We start from the raw sequence: 6,023 nt of genomic DNA on the forward strand, positions 1-6,023 counted from the left end.
CTCAGAGGGAAAAACCGAAATTTACATTAGCAGTGCTGTGCAAGATTCTTACATAAGTCAAGACCTAAAACCAGCCTGCAGTAGCGGTTTTAGTCCTCTGTTCAGGTGCTTGGACAGAAGCCATAAGCTGATGAGCATGACAGGGAAAAGGAGGCAGTGAAGACAGGTGACAGGCACCTGGCAGGGAAGGAGGATTCAGGAATGCCAGACTCCTTGAAATGGTGTGTGTGTGTGTGTGTGTGTGTGTGTGTGTGTGTGTGTGTGTGTGTTTCCTTTTAAAGTCATCTCTGTAGAAGGTGCTGGGCAGGGATCCCAGAGAAAGAAAGAAAGGGTCCAAGACTCCATTAACTTCGCTGGATGAAGGGCACTGCTACAGCAGCTAGCACCAGAGACTCTCCTATCTCATGGTTGAGGCAGACCCAGGATAGAATAGAGAATAAAAGGAATGCTTATAGGAAACAAGTCTGCATGGAATGCTAGATGGCCAAGCCTCAGCCTTTGGTCCAGTGCAACCCTTGCCTCGCTTGTCAACAGTGAAAAATGAGTTTGGTTAGCAGAACCATTTGGAAACACACCAGCTTCTGCTACCTTCATGCTCATTGTTAAAAAAAGATTAACCAGTGTGAACATTCTGATCTGTTAATTCCTGGGACTGTTTTCTTTCCAATGGACTGTTGTTTGTTGGTAGAGTAACCCCCAAAATCTCAAAGCTAAAATGCATCATCAGTCCTAGTCGGCAGTTCCGTAAGAATGGACTGGCGGCGTGGCTGAGCTGATACAGAAAAGCTGCACCTTCCTGCAGATCAACTCACCTGCTATCCTACCCCAAATTTCAGCCTGAGGTGTATTTCAGTGAAGGCAGGTAGCTGTGCTTCTCAGAGCAGAGAAGCAGTTTTAAGAGCAGAAAGGTAGAGGAAGTCTAGAAAAGAATCGTCTTGATACAGATTTATCCCACGGTGTGAAGGGAGGGCAGAGAACACAGAGGCACTTCGCTTAGCCAGCAATTTCTGTCACTGTGGTGACCAACTTCTGCCCGTTCCAGAGGGTCTTGAACTGCTTAGGAACTGGGAATTCACTAAAGTCACCGCCTTCTGTAGGAACGAGGACGTTCATCTCGGAAGATCTGGCACTGACTATTTCACAATCCAGGGAATTCTTGCTCAGGTAAGCGTGGCAGCCATCTGTTTTGTTGATGGATATGGTTGACACTTCACCCATTACCTGAACTTTGACATCCCTCCTGTTGATTATCTCCACAGTGCCCACCACGTCATCGAATACCATACCACGCTTCTTACGGTTATCTCTGTAACGGAGTTAATTTTGCCCTTGATTTGCAACGTCATGTTGACACACTTGTGTATGTTCGTGTTGACACACTTGTGTATGTACGTGTTGACACACTTGTGTATGTAAGCCACCTCTTCCAGCTCTGTGTCCTCAACCACCAGGCTGGGAACATTTTCCTGATTTTTCACTCTCCACTTCTTGCCCTTCAGTTCGAGTACAGCTGGCTCCTTCTTTGTGGCTGGTTTGGGGTTTAGGTGCAGAGAATGGCTTGGGGCCACTGCGTACTGGACCCTCTGAGCCTTCAGGGCAGGGTTCTTGTGAGTCTTCATGTCATCAGATACATGATTCAGGGCATGTGTGATGCCCTCCCCCTGATTAATCTGCACAAACAGTGCTGAGCGGGAAGCGGACTCATCTGAGCCTGAACTGGTAGAGACTGGGGGAGGAGGGGGCCTGGTGGAGGGGAGGAGGACCTGATCCGGCAGAGGGTCCTGACGGTAGGTCCACTCAGTTCTTTTGCCACAGCCCCGTTTTGCTCCAGGCAGTCCAGGCGTATGGAACTCCTTTATGCCTGCAGCTCTGTCCATATACTTAAATAAGCTTTGACCCAGTCTACATGCTTCTTATCCACATCTTTGTACTCTTTGAGGACTCAGTTTGTATAAAACATGGCAGCATCATTCATTTCTTTCACATAAGGGCCAGGCTTGGGAGCCATAGCCACCCAGTCCAGGACCTGGGTACTTTTGCTGACAGCTGACAGGTGATTAAACAACTTGCTGCCTCGGTTCTCCTCCCGAAAGGTTGTCACTTCTTTGATCTGCTCTGAGGTGGGTGCCAACAAATTGGAAAGCTTATTAGCTGCTGGCTGTTGACACTGAGAAGCTGTAACCAGCAGAGCTCGCTCCAACTTCAAACCTGTGTGGACCATCTCTGCATGTTTCTGCACATCTCCCCCAGTCTCTTTACTGATCTTCAAGTCCTCTGCCACAGGACCAGCAAGCAGCGAGTCAAATGCCTGCACATCTGGAGCTGTCTCCATCTCCACGATGCATGTCAGAGGTATGGGATACTGCCTCCGGGGGCCCACTGCCATCTCCAGTCTTTATACCAGATGTTGCACGTCAGCCATAACGGACCACCTCAGAGTTCTGCCTCACCTCCGGGCTGCCCTTAATTTTCTTCTAGATTGTATTGGAGTAGAATCCCAAGATGGATAAATTCAAATCACAAATAGTCATGAGAAAAACAGCTTGCGAACTTCAAAGAAAATAGAGATGTGAATTCTAAAGTAGCAATTAGGTCTTTAAGGTTTAAGGATTTCTAAAGCCTTAAAATGGTTCAAATCAATCTACGGAACTGACTTTAGAACTGGAACTATTATAGAAATGGAAGCCTGGCTATGATGCATGTTCTCGGACATGCACATCAACAGTCTCACAAATAAACACAGCACCATATACATCTTTGTTCAATTCTTCTGTCGTCTTCTTACTCAGGTTTTGGAATACACACATCCACATACAAATACAATTTAGTGAGTAATAACTATAAATGTGACCTACTTTACTTGATGCACTTATTGTTTTAAATATAGGTTTATGCAGAAAAAATAACATATAGAAAGAATGTATACTATTTAAAATTTTATTATGTTTGACCAAAATGTAGATTGACAGCTATTTAAGGTAAGGTTGCCAGATAAAATACTGGACATTCAGTTAAATGTAAATTTAAGATAAATCAAAGTTTATTACATGTTTATTGCAATTGTTTAGTTTATTTATACTAAATATTGTTTATGGTTGATTTGAAATTCATATTCAACTGGACATACTGCATTTTTATTTGCTAAACCTGGCTATTCTAAGGTTTTATTTAGTGGTAACCTTTTAGACTTATAAATAGCATGTAAGTACCATACAACTTTGCATTCCCTTTTGAAAGAAAATCTTATCCTACAAAGTATAGGATTTTTAATGTAGTCCCATTAATAAGAAAATGTTCTGAACAATTAACTGCAGAAATATGAGAAATCTAGCAGATTGCATCTATTTTACTAATTATGGAAAAAAGATTGGCACTTTGGCAAACCTTAAATAATAAAGTTGCATTTTGAGCTGGTGGTCACAGTTTCTAAACGCTAGTTTGTCCAATGTGAACAAATGATCGCTAAGATTCTGGAGTGACTGAGTCTCCTCCCTCCTTCCCTCCCTCCCTCCTCCCATCTTTTTCTCCCTCCCTTTTTTTCCTTCATTCCTCCCTCTCTCCTCCTTTCCTTCCTTCTTTCCTTCCTCTTTTTCCTCTCACTGTAATAGCCTCAAAGATAGCTCCCAATGCCCTGTTTATTCGGTTATGCGTGTTTGTACAGGTTTCTCTCAAACGGTATTAGGATTGTTTGATTTGACCAGCAGAATACAGCAATAGTGAGGGTCCATTTCTTCCAAGGCAAGGTCTTGAAAGGCATTGTGACTTCTGCCTCATTCTCTTTGATCACTAGTTCTGAGGGAATCCAGCTGCTATGTCGTGACAGGTTCACATAGTTGGGAACTGAGGTCTCCCCCCATTAGCCAGTGAGAAACTGGTCTTCTACACATAGCCATAGGAATAAGTGATCGTCGAAACGGTGAAGTCTAGAGATAACTGCAGTCCTGTCTGACATCTTGACCACAACCTCATCAAAGACCTTGAGCCAGAGTCACCCACCTAAGGCAATCTGAGGTGGCCAACTCTCACAAATTGTGTGAGATAATAAATATTTGCTGTTTTAAGCCACTGAGTTTTGCAGTAATTTTCTATGTGGCAAAATATAACTAATATACTTAAAATATGCTATAAAAATAGACTTTTGGGAGAAAATAATAAAATATTCTATGCTAATGTCTTCATTTTCTCTAAATACTTTTGAGACCATAAAACACTAGAGCAGAATATAGACTGTCTATACAAAATCTAGACCACTTCTCTAGTCTTATCTAAGCAAAAGTCCAACTTTGGACTTTTTATTAATTGTGTTATAAAGTTGTAAACATACAACTTTGTAGGAGACCAAATGCCGTACAGCACACATGACACACTCAACCTTGATGATTACCATTTTGCCACACAGCTCACTCCCTTTTCCTATAGGGGGGATTCTAACGATTCTAAGCAACAGCCTCTAACACCTGTGCCTAGCAGTCATTCTCCTATTTCTTATACAGATCACTGTATCTAATGTTTGACCTTTCAGTGTCCTAAAATGTCAAAAACTAATGTAGTTCATATAAAATGAATACATTGAAATCCCCCCAGCATTAAGATAGCAATACATTTATGAACACATTTACATGGTCTTGATATTTAAGACAAAAGCAGAAAACAAATAAAACTTATTTTATTTGGTACCAGATTAGCATAACATAACACCCTCCTTCTTTATTTTTTTATTTGTCATTTTGGTGTCACGAAATACTAATTTGGCATCAACAGCATTTCTTTCCATTTAGTGATATTTTCTCACGCAAAGGATCATTTTCTCAGATTATGTTTCTGCTTGTTTATACGAAAGATTATCTTGGGACCACTTTATCACATTATTTTGCCCCACTAAGCTTAATCCACTGGCATTAATGCTTACAAAGTATAGTCATAAATATGAAGGCCTCAGATTTACTATATCATTCATGTTTTATTCAACCATACTACACGTTATAGTGTCTTTCTTATAAATTTAAAATATTGCCACATTTGTGATTCATCTGATTTTAACCACATAAATGTATTTCTTAATATTATAAGACTACTTTTTAGTCACTATAGAATTCTCAGAAACTACTACATATGTTAATTTTTAAAAGGATTGCAAAGATATCTAATTACTAAGGGCTGGATATATTTTTAAATTAACTTTGAATTTTTTTTGCTGAAAAATAAAAGGCCATTGTGTTATGCTCTCATAAAACCAAGGATGCGGTTATATTTACCCAGTATACTTCTTGAAGCAATGGTTTATCTTTTTATGAACTTTTACACTGTTTAAAGGATTCTGACATTTTCAGTTTCTCAGAAATATGTAAACTGTTTCTTCTACTGCTGAGTTATTAAATGAACAAAACCCCCTTATAGTTATACTGTTGACTTCATGAAGTATCTATAAATGACTATTATTTTATTAGTTTGAGAAAACTTAATTCAAAAACAGTAAGAGAGTTTCATAATTTCACTAATTAAAAGCTAAAATTCTATAAAATAAATAATTGAAATATTTTAAATATGTATAATAAGCCTTTAAGACTTTTTAAGCATTATTTTTCAAATAACATATACACAAAATGTTCCAGCTGATTTAATTTATTTACTGGCTGAACAACTACTAAGCATGCAGTATCTATACCTTAAGTACTGAGTTAAACGCTGGGTTTGAAAAGAAAAATAATGATGATTACTGTTTTTACAGAGATTTTGATAAATAAACTGATATAGATGATCAAAACAGAACACAGGCTCCATCCAGGGAAAAATGTGCCATTTAAAAGTTGCTTTATTATTTTAATATCAGAATAAGGACATTCCCTGATGTCCTTAATAATTCCGGTGAGTTAGCACCTATTGATATGGAACAGAATACAATATTATCTAACAGTGCTTTAAAAAATAGAAGAAAATAAAAATAGGCTTGTGATTAAAAAAACACAAGGCTTGTGGAAAAGGGATAAGTCAGTGTGAAACAGCTGGGATTTGTGAGATACTTT

The 6,023-nt window shown here is 39.2% G+C and overlaps 1 pseudogene; it reads right to left on the reverse strand.

The window, feature by feature from the left end:
- Nucleotides 1-833: 833 nt before the first annotated feature.
- LOC116467063 (adenylyl cyclase-associated protein 1-like) lies at nt 834-2,856 on the reverse strand (annotated as a pseudogene).
- Nucleotides 2,857-6,023: the final 3,167 nt, after the last annotated feature.

This window comes from Hylobates moloch, unplaced genomic scaffold, assembly GCF_009828535.3.
Source record: "Hylobates moloch isolate HMO894 unplaced genomic scaffold, HMol_V3 SCAFFOLD_4, whole genome shotgun sequence".
NCBI classification, from domain to species: domain Eukaryota; kingdom Metazoa; phylum Chordata; class Mammalia; order Primates; family Hylobatidae; genus Hylobates; species Hylobates moloch.